Below are 18062 nucleotides of genomic sequence, written 5' to 3' on the forward strand. Positions count from 1 at the left end.
CTAAAATGACGGTACTAGATACTCTCCCCTGAGGCGGAAGCCGGGGGCTCTATTCTATCCCTGTTGCATTTCTGGCGAGTCTTTTTTAACGATTGTACATATTTTAAACTGGTGTTTTTTAATTGTACATTTACGCGCTCAGTGACAACAAGCTTTGTTTAGCACTGAGGCGCGTTTCACTCACCTTTTCCTCTCGCCGTGGCCGATCAGGGGCTGACGACGCGGGGCATAGGCGCCATCTTGGAGGGAGAAAGGGTTGGCGGTCCAGTGGCAGAACGCCTCCCACCCTCCCGGATACTTAAGTTGCGAGTGTCCACCGCTCTGTGTACTAGATACTCTCCCCTGAGGCGGAAGCCGGGGGCTCTATTCTATCCCTGTTGCATTTCTGGCGAGTCTTTTTTAACGATTGTACATATTTTAAACTGGTGTTTTTTAATTGTACATTTACGCGCTCAGTGACAACAAGCTTTGTTTAGCACTGAGGCGCGTTTCACTCACCTTTTCCTCTCGCCGTGGCCGATCAGGGGCTGACGACGCGGGGCATAGGCGCCATCTTGGAGGGAGAAAGGGTTGGCGGTCCAGTGGCAGAACGCCTCCCACCCTCCCGGATACTTAAGTTGCGAGTGTCCACCGCTCTGTGTACTAGATACTCTCCCCTGAGGCGGAAGCCGGGGGCTCTATTCTATCCCTGTTGCATTTCTGGCGAGTCTTTTTTAACGATTGTACATATTTTAAACTGGTGTTTTTTAATTGTACATTTACGCGCTCAGTGACAACAAGCTTTGTTTAGCACTGAGGCGCGTTTCACTCACCTTTTCCTCTCGCCGTGGCCGATCAGGGGCTGACGACGCGGGGCATAGGCGCCATCTTGGAGGGAGAAAGGGTTGGCGGTCCAGTGGCAGAACGCCTCCCACCCTCCCGGATACTTAAGTTGCGAGTGTCCACCGCTCTGTGTACTAGATACTCTCCCCTGAGGCGGAAGCCGGGGGCTCTATTCTATCCCTGTTGCATTTCTGGCGAGTCTTTTTTAACGATTGTACATATTTTAAACTGGTGTTTTTTAATTGTACATTTACGCGCTCAGTGACAACAAGCTTTGTTTAGCACTGAGGCGCGTTTCACTCACCTTTTCCTCTCGCCGTGGCCGATCAGGGGCTGACGACGCGGGGCATAGGCGCCATCTTGGAGGGAGAAAGGGTTGGCGGTCCAGTGGCAGGACGCCTCCCACCCTCCTCAACACAGTATAAAAATAGGGGGTCTTTCCGTCCGCGCAGCGGGCGGACGCAGCGGGCGCGCCGGCGGCGCGCCGAAGGCGCGCCAAAGGCAAGCCCGTCTGCGCCCGTCCGCGCCGGACCCGGGCCTAGGGCCATTCCCCCTGGCCGGACTGCCCCCGCATGCATCACATCATACCCGCGTTCCGCATTGATAGACCTCTGCCCACAAACATCGGAAAAGTGCACACGGCATAGTCTTGACTCCATATCTTCTAAAACAGTACTGAACTGTACACATTGTTTAACGTCCATCCCTCTACCAGATAAACCGGTAGGGGTTGATATTTTTAAGCATATGAAACTAATGTCTACTATTGCCCTTATCAATGTGCGCTCTCTAGCCAAGCATAGGCAAGAAATAGCAGATGTCCTCACTGACAGGAACATAGATATAATGTTCCTGACGGAGACGTGGCTGGATAAAGCCTCCGACCCAGACCTCGTGATAGCCGTTCCTCAAGGTTTTAAATGTCACAGACTAGATAGAATTGGTAAAAGAGGTGGGGGAATTGCTATAATTGCCCGTGACTCCTTCAAAATCCGTACTACTCCAATTCCTTCCGTGACATGCGAGGCACTTCAATTCGACATCTATTTATCTCCCTCGTATAACTTCAAAGGTGTACTGCTATATAGAAGACCTGAAGCCCGGTCGGATTTCCTTACAGAAATCCTCACCATTTTAGAAACCTCAGTCACGGACAAATCTATAACACTGTTAGGTGACTTTAATTTCCATTTGGATTGTAGTGAAGACAAGGATACCATATCGCTGCAATCTGAAATGGAAGTCTTTGGTCTGTCGCAGTTGGTAAAAGGACCTACTCACATTGCAGGCCATACCTTAGATGGTATTTTCTCCAATCTAGATAATATCTTAGTGACCGACGTCCTGCCAATGACCTGGTCTGACCATCATTTGGTATTGGCTACAATACAAATTAATAAAACACCTACCGCTATAACAAACCCCCCCAAGCGAGAATTGTTCAAGGTCTGGAAAGACATTAACATTCCCTGTTTTAAGGAGGAGTTGCACAATTCAATACCCATATGGGCCACCGACCCGGATACTGCCATTGAGCAATACTACACATGGGTGGGCCAGGCTGCTAATAAACTGGTACCAGTTAAAACAATGTCCAGGAACAGAAGCTCCCCCTCAGCACCATGGTACACTGAGGAGCTGAAGAAACTGAAGCAGCAGTGCCGAAATAAAGAGAGGAACTGGAGGAAAAAGTACGATAATGAAAGTAGGGAAGTGTATAAGGAATCGCTAACCCAATATAAACTCTCAATTATAGAGACAAAAAAGAAGTATTATACCGAACAAATCGAAAGCGCAAAAAACTCCAATAAAAAACTTTTCGAAATAACTAAACATTTAGCGGGATGTGCTCCAGATCTTAATCCCCCTTGCTCACAAGATGTCTGTGATTCACTGGCATCATTTTTCTTCACCAAGGTGAATGACATATTCTCTGCGTTCAGCCTAGGTGATAAACAGGACCCAGATAAAACAAACAGATCATCCTCAAGCAATAATTTTTCCCGCTTCGCAGAAGTTACAGAGGATCAAATTCAATACATCATTAACACTATTAAATCTGGATCAGCTCTAGACCCCTGTCCTCTGAATACCCTTCGTTCACTAATGGACATTGTTACTCCAGTCATCACACGAATATGTAACGTCATGTTTTGCACTGGCATCTTTCCAAATCAATTAAAAAAGACTTTACTGAAACCCCTCCTGAAAAAACCTGGCTTAGATAAAACAGAACTAAAAAATTATAGGCCTATTGCAAACTTACCCTTTCTGGCTAAAATAATCGAAAAAGCCATGAATATCCAACTCGCGGAATTCATCGAGCAACATCATCTGCTCGACGAATCACAATTTGGATTCCGCAAGTTTCATGGCACAGAAACTGCGCTCATCAAAGCGGCGGATGACATCCGATTAATCAGAGACCAAGGCGGTACAGCGCTCCTGGTACTTCTAGATTTATCGGCCGCCTTCGACACGGTTGACCATAAGATCTTAGTCAACCGTGTCGAAAAAATGGGCGTGCAAGGCCTAGCAAAAAATCTATTGGCGTCTTTTCTGGCAGAGAGATCCCAGTCTGTCATACTGGGCCAGTTTGAATCCGCAGAGCTATCACTGCCATGTGGGGTACCTCAAGGTTCATCCCTCAGTCCGACGCTATTTAACATATATGTGTCGGACCTCGCAAACACCATCAAAGCGCATGGGATGAACCTTACCTCATATGCAGATGATACACAGCTGATACTGGCTGTCAGAAATGATGGGGAAGCAGTGGCGCAGCGTTTCAGAACAGGTATGCTGGCCATAGGTAACTGGATGTCAGCAAACAGTTTGAAACTTAATTCTGATAAAACCGAGGTGGTCACCTTTGGCCACCTCAATCCTAGCTGGTCCCCAACCTGGTGGCCTTCTTCCTTCGGAGCGGTACCTAAGCCGGTCACGAAGGTGAGAAATTTAGGAGTCATCTTCGATGACAATCTAAATTTCATGGCCCATGCCAATCAAACGGCCTCTACGGCATTCCATAAATTACGGCTGGTTAGGAAGATTCTCCCTTTCCTTCCAAAAAACGTGGGAAAAACATTGATCAGCGCCTTGGTTTTGTCAGCATTGGATTACTGCAATGGCTTGTTTGGGAATGCGCAAGTCAGGATTATCAAGAAAATGCAGACAATCCAAAATGCAGCAGCCAGACTCCTTCTTGATATTCCTAAATTCGCGCCAGTGGCTGAGACCTTGAGGACTCTCCACTGGCTTCCTGTTAGGAACAGAATAAAATTCAAAACTTTATGCATTGTCTACAAGGCACTGCACCTTCAAGCGCCTCAATTCCTGTGTGAACATCTGGTTCCATATGTCCCCACTCGAACACTACGATCAGCAAAACTACATGACCTTGTAGTGCCACGGACCAGGCTAGTCAACTGGGGAGACAGGCGCTTCCTAGTAGTCGCCCCAAGACTATGGAATACACTCCCGCAAACCATAAGATCTTGCTCAAACTTAATGTCCTTTAGGAAAAAATTGAAGACCTGGTTATTTAACCTCTAACTACTTATAAGATCACCGGGAGAGTAACAACAGTACAGCGCCGAGACGCCTGTGGGCATTTGTTCGCGCTTAATAAATGATAAAAAATAAATAAAAAAAAAAAAAATTATTTTTGGGCACTACACAAAAGGCTCAACTTGCCAGTCCTATTGGTGACAACGCTAAGAGCTTGTCATGGGTTAAGGCACCCAATAGAGTACACAAAGTATGAACTGCATCAACGCCTGTGGCCACGCACAACACTGCTGGGTTCACTCAGCAGGCTGTCTTCACTGGCAATGGTCCCAGTGCCAGCCCCATGTCGCCTGCTGCTCCTCCTGGTCTCAGTTGCAGGGGGCGGTATGCTGCTGCGACTGATAGTCTCCTTGGCGTCCCCCACATCACATGCACCAGTATTGGCAGCCTGAGTTGTTAGGAGCACTTCTAGTGCAGTTGTGACCTTGACAAGCCTCCTAGAGACATCATGGCTGCACTGTTGCATCCCTTCTTGCATGGCCACGGAGCGCCTGCAGAGTTGAGATGTGGCAGTTGCGAGGCGGTTCACCGCCTTTGTATGGTTTTCCTTCTTCTGCCTCTCCCTGCGCCGTAAGACCCTGTCCCCCTCAAGTTTGCTGCACTGCAGCATCACAGCCTGGGACATGTCCCTCAGGCCCTCAGCCATCCCTTTCATGCCCTCCGCCATCTCCTTCATGCCCTCAAACAGCATGGAGGTCATAGTGCTGATGCCCTTCTCGATGTTATGCATGCTACAATTCAGATGTCTCATTTGCCGCTGTACAGACTGTATTGCCTTCCCTTGCAGGCGCTGAACCTTGACCATGTTTGCCTCCAGCCCTGCAAATACACCATTGTCCTCACCCTGCAAAGGTGGACTTTGTTCCCTGGCCCTGGGGCGTCTGGCACCTATGTGCGATCTCCCTGATATGGACTGTGACCCTGCATTACTGCCATCCACTGGCACAGTCGAGATTTTGCCCCCTCTGGTGCCTTCCAAGGACGACTCCATCTCTTGTAGAGTGGCAACTGCATGCCTCCTGGGTCTTGCCACTGGCGGAGGTGTTGCTGCTGGTGATGCTAGCAGTGTTGGTGATGCTAGCAGTGTTGGTGATGCTGGCGGTGGTGGTGATGCTGACGGTGGTGGTGATGCTGGCGGTGGTGGTGTGGTGTGCCCTGTACTTGCACTGGCCTCCTCCGCTATCTCCTTCCGGTGTGCCCTTCCTCCCTTGTCTCGTGCAGCCCTGCGCGATGTCTCGCCTGTGGACATAAATTGTACATTAGCTCACTAGTCTGGCAGCCCTACGTAGCAATAATAAATTGTCATTCCTGGAACACTATCTTTCTGTCCTCTGCTTGCTTATCACTGATGTGTGTCACATGCCTTGATGTTCAGTGGGATGACTGTCATGATATGTGTTCCACTGACTACATCTCCCAGAATGCATTGCTGGTGATTAGTAAAACCTGTACTGGAGTGGGATTCACACAGCCTCATTGGGGAATGGGGTTAGGGAATGGGGGGCGCAGATTGGTGTGCATGCTTCTTACCTTGCTTGTTGGCAGCTCTGGCTGAGCTGTCTGCATCCCCAATTCCGCATACGCTGTCCTGTCTCTATGGTGGACTCCACCAGCTGTTCACGAGCAGTCAGTGCAGGCGCCCTGTTCCTTCCTCCTCCTGTCTGGCTGGCTTGTTTGTTTATCTCTGCCATCTTCTTTTTGGTGATGCCCCTTGTGTCATACCACCTCTTTTTCAGGTCTTCTAATTCCCGGGTGGTCACTCCTATGGCATTCACTTGTGCCTGTATCCCCAGCCAGATCTTCAGTTTTGCAGATTCAGCCACTTGCAGGGACTGTTTGCCAAAGAGCTTCGAATGTTGTTTAGCCACCTCCTCAATTAGGACCTGGAGCTCCCTTTCACTGAACTTTAACTTTTTCTTCCTCTCAGCACCTTCTTTGTCTGTCTCCTTGTCAGGTATTGTGCAGGTTTCACAGGCAAAGTTCTCCTAGTGGCTCCTCTGTCCTCCTCTGCACTCCCAGCCTCTCCAGAAGGTTCAGATTCAGTGCACCTGCATGGGTGTGGCCACTTCCTGGTTGGGAGGTGGGGTGGATGCACATAATTGGCTGATTCCTCAATTGCTGGTGTTTTGAATTACCGATTCGGTATTTACCGATTCGGTAATACCGATTCGGTAATACCGATCGGTAATACCGATTGGTATTAAGGATTCGGTATTGTTTTTCCGATTTTTACTGAATCGGTAAAAAATGCAGATTTTTTACCTACATCGGAAATACCGAATTCTTAATACCGAATCGGTAAAATTCGGTATTAAGAATTCTGTATTTCACTTTTACCTACATATGGGCCTAGATCGGGCCAAATATAGACCCAGGGAACATTTCAACATCGTCCATAACCAAACTTCCTCCACACTTCCAAATCTGATTGCCTCGACCACTAGATGTGAAGAAATTGCCCACTTCTTCTTGGAAAAAATAGCCAAAAATAGCCAAAATAGATCAATCCTTCCTTTTAACTCAGATCCCTACCAACTCACAACACACACCTGACTTCACCTCTAAAGCCTATACCACATTCCCCCCACATTCTGACCCCTCCTCTCACTTGCCCACTACTTCACCTCACCCCTTCCACTCTCCACACCTACCTACTTCTACACCCCCCCAAACCACTCTCCACACTTATCCTCAACTACACCTCTTGAAACCAACCCCCCTAACTCACAACTAAAAAACAATGCCTCCTTGCTTAACTTCCTACGCCCGTAACTGAACAAGAAGTCTGTAACATCATTGGTAATCTTAAACTGTCTTCCCACACCAAAGACCCCCTACCTTCTAACCTTGTTCCAGCCCTAAAGCACATCATTACCCCATCATGGACCACAATCATCAACACCTCTCTTGCCACGGGCTGTGTCCCCATCTCCCTTCAACTTGGACAAATCTCTCCCATTATAGAAAACTCCAACACTGACCCCAATGACCTAAACAATCTCCGCCCCATCAAAAACCTCCCCCTTCGGTCTAAAGCCCTTGAAAAATATGTCCTGCTCCAACTAGATAAATACATTGAAAACTTCAATTTACTCGACCACCTACAATCAGGCTTCAGGAAAGGCTGCAGCACCGAAACTGCCATGCTCAATGTTGTCGATGGCATCCACCACTCCCTGGATAATGACCTGCCTTCTTTTTTTTTTTTTTTTTTTTTTTTTTTGAAAAAGTTTTTATTGAACAATAATTCGGTTACAAGTATGGGCCTACAACCACCCGGGCCGGCCGCTAGGTACATAAGGAAATATACACATATCAAGGCAACAATCAGTTCCCAGGGCACTGCCCCGCAGTGGCTCAAGATAGTTCTCGAAGAACAGCAAGCGTCAGTCCAACAATAACAAAAACAAAAGGAAAAACAATAAAAACAAAAGGCGAGTTATGAGGGAAACCAGTGCGGGTCAGGCTCCCCCCGGGAGACTCCAGTCAGGACAATTGAGCAATCCGCTAAAGAGAGGAGTACCGGGAGGCCGGGGACGGAGGGGGGGGGGAAGGGGGTCAAGGGAGATGAACATCCAAATGTAGTTGTTACAAAAAGCGCCAGGAACCATCAAGGGTCAGGGGGACATGGCGATATCAGTGTCTACCAGGGGGGGCGTACAGATGCCTCCGCGATATGCGTTCCATTGCCCCCAAATTCTACCCCATGCCCCCGGCTTGCCACGGGCCACATACACTGTCTTCTCCCTAAACATACACCAGTCCATATTCTCCTTCCATACTGACACGGTGGGCGGCCGTTGAGCGCCCCAAAGTTGCGCTATATCCCTCTTGGCAATCATGTTCCCTAGGGCCGCCCACCGAGTCTGAGCCGCGCTGTAGTCATTGGGCTCCCACACATTCAGGACACAGCGACGCACCTCCGGCAGCAGCACAACCCCAGTGACCTGTCCCATAACCGTGTGGACCCGGCGCCAGTAGTCCGCCACCTCGCGGCACTCCCAAAGGATATGAAGAAAGGTGGCGCTGAGCCCACAGCCTCGCTTACAGAGCCCGTCGTCGGAAAATCCCATCGAGACCAAGCGCGGACCCGTCACATACACCCGGTGGAGGATCTTGAGCTGTACCAACCGGAGACGAGCCGGAATGGCAGCCTCCTTGGGGGACGACAGTGCAAACTGCCAATCTTCGTCGTCCAGTTCGACCCCATCCCCAGTCCAAGCCTCCCGAAGGCGCACCAGGAGGTCCGCCCGGTGATTAATCAATTTTTTATAAATTAAAGAAATAGTACTATCAGGGACATGTCCGTCAAGTATGCGGTCCTCGAGGGGCGAAGAAACAGGGATCTTGGTCCCCTCCCCGAAGACCGAGAGCAGGGCGTGTCGAACCTGGGCGTAGCGGAAGAACTCCCTGTCGGTCAGCTCATATTCGGCCTGGAGCACCGCGAAAGTCTTGACCGCGCCCTTGTGCCACAGGTCTCCCACTTTGCTGATACCAATCGTGTCCCACTGGTCAAACCCCTTGGTGGTCCACAAGCTGCCCAGGCGGTCGGAGGCAAACAAGGGAGTAGCACATGTTAATCGCTCACTCCAGCCCATGGCCGCAGTGGCAGCCCTCCAGGTCCGCACAGCTATCTTAGTAGGGCCCGTAAGGGTCCGGCCAGCCAGGCGGGAATAAAGTGCCCTGTTGTAGTTCCCGCCGGGAAGCAGGAACTTGTCCATCTCATACGCCGGATTAAAGCCGGGCGCATAAGTGGCGTGGTTAATGGCAGATAGCTGCGAGGCCCAATAGTACCTGCGAATGTCAGGAAGCGCGATGCCCCCGTCATACCAGGGGAGAGTGAGCTTGGCAAGAGCAATACGCGCCCGCCCGTTCCACACCAGTCTCCTCTGCAGGCTCTCCACCTCCCGAAAGTAGGCCACTGGGATAACGTCGAAGGAGTTCTGGAGGGAATAGAGGAACCTGGGAAGGGACATCATTTTAAACAGCGCGGCCCGACCCAGCGGGGACAGGGGCAGCCTGCACCACCGGGCCGTGTCCTCCCGTAGTCGCCGAAGTGGACGCAGGAGATTCTGCTCATAGCGAGCCACCGGGTCCAGCGAAACGTATATCCCCAGGTACTTAAAGCCGCTCAGAGATATTTGAATCGGGAGCCGAGGCGGCAGGAGAGGAAGACCACCAGAGACGGGATAAACGCAGGATTTAGACCAATTGATCGTGAGACCCGAATTGTTCCCAAAGGAGGTCAGAACGTCAAAGAGGACATTGAGTGACTGCCGCGGTGAGGTGAGATACAGGAGAATGTCGTCCGCATAAAGCGAGACCCGATCTTCGAAGCCCGGGCCCCACCGGATCCCTCTAAGCGAGGGCTCCCAACGGAGCCAGGCAGCGAGTGGCTCCAGGGCGAGAGCAAAAAGCAACGGGGACAACGGGCACCCCTGCCTCGTGCCCCTGCCAAGGGCAAAGGGCCGAGAGACCCGCCCATTCACCACAACTTGAGCCATGGGTCCCGTGTAAAGGAGCCTCACCCAGCCAATAAATCCCTCTCCAAAGCCGAATTTATCCAAGACGGCCCAGAGAAATGGCCACTCAATAGTGTCAAATGCCATCGTGGCATCCAAAGAAACCAGCACGGCCGGTTCGGAGAGGAACTCCGCCCTGGCAAGGGCACCGTGCAGACGCCGCAAGTTAAGAGCGGTGTTGCGGTGCGGGATAAAGCCGCATTGGTCCGGATGAATAAGGTCGCACACGACACTCAACAATCGATTGGCCAGGACTTTCGCCAGGATTTTAGGCTCCGCATTGAGCAGTGAAATAGGCCGGTAAGAAGTACAGCGGTCACGCGGCTTGCCCTCCTTGGGGATAACGACTATAGTGGCCAAACGCTGGTCGGCCGGAAGGGAACCCGCCGCAAGAGAGTCGCGGAACATGCGGCTGAGGAAGGGCGCGAGCTTATCAGGACGCAATTTGTATAGTTCAATGGGCAGACCGTTAGGACCCATAGCCTTGCCCGAGCGAAGGGAACGAATCGCGGTCGCTATTTCATCCGACGATAAGGGGGCGTCCAGCCGCTCCCGGTCCTCAACGGACAGGCCGGGCAAAGCAATATCTCTCAGTAGGAGGCGAGAGTCATCCTCGTCCCTGTCAGTCACCGGGGAGTACACCGCCCGGAGGTGGTCAGCGAAGCATTCCACAATCTCATCCGGCTCAGTCACACACACACCATCCGCAGCACGCAACTCGGGGACCACACGATTCACTCTCTCCTTTTTGTCCAGCCACGCAATCAACTTTCCCGCCTTGTCCCCCGCGTCATACAATCGGCCCTGCTGCTCCCTGTACATAGTTTTGGCCGCGTCAGTGACCAGGGACCTATATTCGAACTGTTTCAGGCTAAGGGCATGTAGCCCGTCCGGAGTAACATTCGCCTCCAAGGCCGACTCCAGCCCCGAGATGTCAGTCTCCAGCTGCACCACCGCCTCGCTCCTAACCTTCTTGGCCACCACTATCTGGGCGAGGGCGTGTCCGCGTATCACAGTTTTAAAGGCTTCCCAAAGGGACAACGCAGACGACACCGACCCCTCGTTTTCACTGAAGTATTGGTCCATGGCCTTAACCAGGCTGTCACGAGTCACAGGGTCCCGCAGGTACCAGGGGTTAATGGGAGCTATCCGCCCTGCGGACCGCGACCCGGTGTCAAAGAGAAGCCACAGCGGAGAATGGTCGGAGATACCACGCGCCAGGTGTCTGACCTCTCGAATCCGACCAGTCTGCGCCGCGGGCATAAGGAAGTAGTCTAACCTGGAGAGACTCCCATGCGCCCCCGAATGAAAGGTGAACTGACACTGGGTCGGATGCATTAGCCTCCAACTATCCACCAAGCCGAAGGTCTCCAACATCCCACCCAGCCATGACTGGGCAGCGGGGAGGGTCCTCGGTGGGTGACGATCCAGTTCACCCGAAACAACAGAATTAAAGTCCCCGCCCATGAGCAGGAGGCCGTCCGGAAGGTCAAGCAGCATTCGACCCAAGTCAGTAAAGGTGGAGTTCTGGAGGCCCGGGGGGACGTAGACTGAAACCAGGGCAAGGGGACGTCCCTCCCACCTCCCAATCAAACACACATAGCGCCCTCTGTCATCCGAGACTATCCTCGTGATCTCCACCGGAAGGGAGGTTCGCAGGAGAATGCCCACCCCCCTGGAGCCAGTTGTGAAACCAGAATGGGCTACGAGGCGGTATCCCCCCCTGTTCATCGCATGGCAGACATTGCCGACCAAATGCGTCTCCTGGAGAAACACCACATCAGGAGTCAAACGACGCAAATATTGCAGTACAACACCCCGCTTAATACGGTCCCCCAACCCATTGACGTTCCACGACATAAGCCTCAACCCGTCTCCCCCCATCCCCTCCAATAGAACAAGAGGCCCCCAGCCCGCAGCACTGTTCCCAAATACGGATAAAAATCAATACCTCGCCCTGTAAACAAAAAACACACAACAAAACAACCCCTCTTCCCCCCCAACCCCCCCCCAAGTCCAACGCCCCCCACCCTGCACCCCTGCGGGCCAAAGACCCCCCCCAACTTGCAGTGTGCCTGTCGCCCCACTAACCCCATTCTACAAAAAGACCCCGGAGGAGGAAAGGGACCCGAACCCGCCCGCACCCCTCACGGGTCCTGGTAAGACACAGTATGCAAAAGAAGTAAGACCCAACTGTACAGTGCAAAACCGCAGAAGCAAGGACCAAAGGTCAGTCTAAGGGGACCCGTCACCTGCGGTGCCCCCAGAGGGCCCGGGCCGGCCACCCCCGTCCGGCAGCGAGTCCAGCCAGTCACTTGCGGCCACAGGAGAGTCAAAAAAGGCTGTCCGCTCCCCATGTTCCACTCGAAGTTTCGCCGGGTAGATCATCGAATACTTCAGGCCTAGCTCGCGGAGACGGCGCTTCACCCCTTGGAATCCCATCCGCTGTTTCTGGACCAGTTGCGTGAAGTCCGGATAAAAGTTGACGGTCGAGTTCTCGTAGCGGACCGGGCCACGGGTCCGTGAAGCCTGCAGAATAGCATCGCGGTCCCTGTAGTGGAACAGTTTAGCCACAATAGGCCTCGGGGGGGCCCCCGGCCGCAACCGGCCGCCCGGAACTCGATGGGCTCGCTCCACAGCGAAGAATTTGCTTAGGCCAACCGGGGACAGCTGTTGCAGGATAAGTTCCTCGACCACGAGGTCCACCGGGCGGCTGTCGGAGGACTCCGGTACCCCAATGATGCGGATATTGTTGCGTCGGGCCCGTCCCTCGAAGTCCTCAAGCCGCCGGGCCATATGGTCGTTGACCACTCTAATGTCCCCAAGCGCGGCCCTCAGATCCGACACCTCCGCACCCAGGGTAGAGGTCCGTGTATCAAGGGCCTGGACCCTCTCGTTGGTTTTAGAGAGGTCGGCCCGAATCAGGGTGACGTCGATCGCGACAGTGTCGATCTTACGGGCCAGGGCCTCATATTGCGTCGCGATGGTTTCCCTGATGCCCTCGATGGCGCCCATAATGTCCTGTAGGGAAGGTTCCGCAGAGACGGTCGTGCCTCCCCCTGCAGCATCCAGGGAGAGGCCAGCAGCGCCAGGGGACCCCCTGCCCTGGGTATAGCGGTCCATGTTGTTGCTCTGGACCGCTCCCCCGCGCAGCGAAGCCTTGGTCTTGCGCCCCTCCGGACCCCCTTTGCCCGCCATGTGAGCGCAGTCTCTCAATGGGACCTCCGATCAAGAGGTGTGCGAAAGGACCACAAGCTGTCGGTGTAGGGGTCGGAGGCGGTAGGCCCACCAGTAGCAGATGGAAGCAAGCCTCGGGCAGAGGCCCAGGAGGCACCTCGCCACCTTGAGCACGCACGCCAGCTGATCTCCTGAAGGCCAAAACCGAAACCGAAAGTGCTGAATCGGCAACTGGCACCGCGCTGAGGCCGCTGTTGTTCAATTGCAGCCCGGCCCCACGGGTCACCTTCACCCCGGCCACCTCCGTCGGGTGGGTCCCAAAAGTTCCGACGACGACAACTCAGGATTCCCAGGTCCGATTAGAGTTTTGAAAAGAGATATATGATCAGCTGGTCTTCATCTCCCAGATTCCATAAACCAAATCAGGATAATCTCAGGATATATTCCGAGGAGCAGAAAGGGTCCGGGGAGCCCTGTGCTCACGCGACCATCTTGGATGCGCGCTAGGCTCCTCCCCCATGACCTGCCTTCTTATCCTCCTTGATCTCTACGCAGCGTTTGATACAGTCAACCACTCTGCTCTACTCAATGTGCTCAGAGATCATTTTGGCCTTAATGGTACTGCCCACAAATGGTTAGTCTCCTATCTACAACACCGAACACAGCAAATCAAAATTCAAGACTGTCTATCTAACCCCACTCCGGTCTCCCTAGGAGTCCCCCAGGGATCTATTCTCTCTCCCTCTCTCTTTAACCTCTTTATGGAACCCCTCACCCTCATTCTTAAACAAGCCGGAATCAACTACCACCTCTATGCTGATGACACCCAACTCTATTACAAGATCAAAACCCATTCGGACATCATACACCTTAACAACACCCTCTCCAAGATCCAATCCTGGTTCCATTCAAATCATCTCAAACTCAACCCTAAAAAAAACTAAATCATTCTCTTCTCCCCTAAAAATAACCCTCTCCCCATTCAATCCTAGATCTCCGACCTAAATACCCTCAATTGCTCACTCACCCTGTCCAACTCAATAAAATCCCTTGGTATTTCCATCGATAAAAGCCTAACTCTCAATGTCCACGTCAAAAACACGGCTAAAGGAGCCCTCTTCACTCTCCGTTACCTCAAAAAAATCAAACCCTTTATTCCAACCAATGACTTTAAACTAGTATTCCAGTCGCTTGTCCTTGCTCGTATTGATTACGGTAATGCCATCCTCATCGGAATACCCAAGGTCCAACTAGCTCCACTCAAATCTGTGCTTAACCTTGCAGCCAGGCTCATCACCGACTGCAAACGTTTTGACCATATCTCCCTGGCTCTCAGATCTCTTAAATGGCTCCCTGTCAAAGGCAGATCCGCCTACAAAACTGTGTGCATTACACACAAAGTCCTCTATCAAAATACACCGCAGTACCTCTCAAAGAAACTCTGCAAAACGGGCACCGCACAACCTCTGAGAAGCACCAACACTCTCCTGCTAATCCCACCCCTGCAAAAAAAGAAATCCACACAATCCCGCTCCTTCTCCGGAAATGCCCCTAACATCTGGAATGCCCTCCCAAAAGACCTGCGTTGTAACCCTTCCTATATCAGCTTTTAAAATGACCTCAAAATTCACCTCCTCAATAAATATTGTTGAACTTAACATGCGCCCTGCACTTGATCTCCAATCTCCATGTTATAAATGTATATAGCTAGTGTATTATCTATCTGTTTAGCTGACTTGCATAGCTTTTTGCACTATCTACCTGTTTATCTGATATGTATAATTTCATGCTGTTTCTCTTTTGTTCCCTACTTGTATTCCATGTTTCGTTTTATATATTGTTTTTGCCATATCTCCGTACTCTTGTAAACGCTCTGATACCTCTGGGTCTAGCCAGCGCTATATAAAACCTGTAAAAATAAATTAAATAAATAAATAAATAAAATAGTCTGAGCTGACTAGGGGCCCCTGCTAGTCCGGAGACAGGCCCATGCTGGAGAGCGCATGGGCTACCACATTCACCTCCTGCTTGGCCAATCTTGAGCACAGGTTCTCTCCTGCGTAAAGGTACGGCTATATAAAGAAGCCAACAGGGAGAGGGGGAGGGGTAGTGTGCCTATGCTCTCTACTTCCATGCCCCACACTCCCTTTATTCCTCCTCGAAACCCTATGCCCTGGAGCCCTCTGGGTGCATAAGCCTCGGTCTGCTTACAGTCTGGCTTTGCCTCCCCAGCACTCTCTTCTTTCTGCACCTCTGCTGGAGTTATCAATAGTCTGTGTGCCAGGGGCTGCGTAGGTGATGACGGGACCTGCCAGGTAAAATAATGAGATACACACACATGCTTGGTTTCAGTGTGGGCCAGAAGACCACAATCTTTCTCCACCTATTTATTATATAGCCTCTGGCCATGGCTGACCAGATGATGTACATGGTGCATTTATTTACAGAGCGATTGATTGCCGCGTGAAAGGGGTTACTCAGCATGTAAAGTCTCTGGCTTCTGGCTTGGTGGCGGATTAGGTCAAAGGTGGTACTGGGGCTACTGGGATGTCCTTGCACCTCCCCGAGGTTCTGGTTGCTTCAGGAGTCGTCCTCAGCATTATTCCCTGCACCTGCTTGGTTGGGGATCTTGTCACAAGTGGCAGCTTCTTCCTCTACCTGGCTTTCAGACTTGGAGGGCTCTCCCACATTGTATCATCCTCCCATTCCTCTGGTTCAGACAAGCTGCGAAAGTCTACTATTCGGAACTATGATATGTTCCTCGTGACCAGTTCATTACTCTCACAGACAGGGATCATGGCCCCATTTGCCTGGATGACAGTCCACACACCCAGCTCAAAAGGTGTCCAGAACTTCCATCCCGGTCGACGGTCTTTGAGCAATACCTTGTCACCTGGTTTGTTCACTTGTGGTGTGGCGGGCTAGGATTGTGTCCCGACACTGGCTTTTTAAGCATTGGAGACCATGGAGAGAGTTGATTGGTGCAATGAGGTGTTCCACGGTCTTCCCTCAAAGATTTCTGGAGGTTGACTTCAGGATTGGTTCCTTCTACCACAGAGATTTTGAGGGTCCACATGATCTGTTCCAATTCTCCATACTCTTGCGGCCATTAGGGCGTGATTCAGCGATGTTGGATCCTTAAGCGCTCTAGCAGGACTTGAAACTCAGACCCTTGGAAAGGTGGTCCGTTGTCCATCTTTATCTTGTCTAGTAGACCAAAGAGTGTGAGCTTTCTAGCACCAGGGCTGCATTATTGAAAACTGTGGCGTTGAAAGATTTTGATGAGAGGGTACTTAGAGTAAGCGTCTATTATGACTATGGTTGTTCTCCCGTTCAGGAAACTTCAGAGGTCAAGGCTCACTTTGGACCATGGTGTAGAACATGGCTGTTCTGTTATGACAGGAGCGGGTACCTCTTGAGAGCTGGTCAGTTGGCATGAGGAGCCTCAAGACCCTGAAACTAGACTTTCTTCCTCATGTGGAACTTCATCTTTGCTGTCCCCTCATGTCTGCCATGAGCCAGTTCTGTCACTTGGTGCTGCAGTCTCTCTGGGATTGCCAGACGCTGTCCTCTCAGCATGAGTCTGTCCATTGTGGTGCTTAGCTCATTGCGCACTCGTTATATTTCCTTTTTTCAGGCCTTGCCACCCATTGGCATAATGTATGAAGTTGTGCCATGAGCCATTTTGTAGAGTGATAATCACTTTTTCAAGCACTGTATCTGTTGCAGTGGCGTCTCTGATTTCCTATAGGCTTAGTGCCTGGGTGCAGGCCCTTTGGGTGACCATGCTGATGTAGGCTTCGGTGGCATCCGCGTTATCATTATTTTCACTAACCAGCGAGGGAGGATGGCTTGAAAGAAAGTCTGTTGTGTTTTCAGACCCCTGTTGGTAGGTGACCACCATGTGGTAGTGCTGCATTTGGATGGCCCAGTGCTCAATCTGTGGCAGAGGGAGTGGAGCAGAACCACGAATAAGAGGGACAAGTGGTTGATGGTCAGTGACTACTGTGAACAGCCTTTCACAGAGATACTGGTGAAAGTGTCCATGGGCCCATTTAATGGCTAGCGCTTCTCTCACAATTTTAGAGTAATGTGCCTCTGTCAGTGAGAGTGCTTTGCTGGCGAAGGCTAGCAGAGCCCACCTCCTGGGCGAGCACATCTCCCAAAACAACTGGGCTGGCATCCACTGTTTGGTTTGTTTCTTTGGATCGAAGTCGGCCATGGTGGTCTTACTTAGCTGGGCTGTCTTCAATGCTTGAAAGCACTTTCTTCAGCGGTACTCCATCTCCAGGGGACGTCATCCTTGGTGAAGTCTCTCAGGGGTTCGGTGATGGTGCCCAAATTGGGGATACATCTACCACTGTAGGGGACAATCCCCAGCAATCTTTGGACTTCTTATACAGACATTAGGGCAGGGGCCTGTTGTATGGTTTGCAACTTTCGGGATCGACTTGCACACCTTCCTGATTAAACACATAGCCAAACAACTTGATGGAGTTCTGGAAAAAGGAACACTTCTGCCAATGCAAAGTGATGCTGTGCTCCCACAGGCATCTTAGCGTGGCTTGCAGGTGTCGGTGGTGTTCTTCTGCTGTAGCAGAATATATTAGGATGTCGTCACTCACATTCATGACACCCTGGAGGCCGGACAGTATCTCCATGATGGCGTCCTGGAAGACCTCTGCTGTTGAAGAAATGCCAAAGTTCAGTCTTTTATACCAGCGTAGCCCCAGGTGTGTCAAAAATGTGGTGATATACATGCTTTCTTCGGAGAGAAGCAGTTGATGATATCCTACGTTGAAGTCGAACTTGGAAAACCACCTTGACCCATTGAGGTCAGCTATGATGTTGTCCATTGTGTGTGTGTCTCTGATGGACTGATTGGGGAGGCACATGCTGATGCAGAGACGTATCTTCCCTGGTTGTTTCGGCTTCTCTGCAATGACTATGGAGGACACCCACGGTGTTGGC

General features: G+C 51.4%; 1 protein-coding gene across 2 annotated transcripts in view; it reads right to left on the reverse strand.

Moving 5' to 3' along the window:
- LOC146820801 (uncharacterized) overlaps positions 1-18062 on the reverse strand; it is a 62496-nt gene that overhangs the window by 18783 nt on the left and 25651 nt on the right. The gene's annotated exons all lie outside the window — the stretch shown is intronic.

Source organism: Triturus cristatus, chromosome 6 (genome assembly GCF_964204655.1).
Source record: "Triturus cristatus chromosome 6, aTriCri1.1, whole genome shotgun sequence".
Taxonomy (NCBI): domain Eukaryota; kingdom Metazoa; phylum Chordata; class Amphibia; order Caudata; family Salamandridae; genus Triturus; species Triturus cristatus.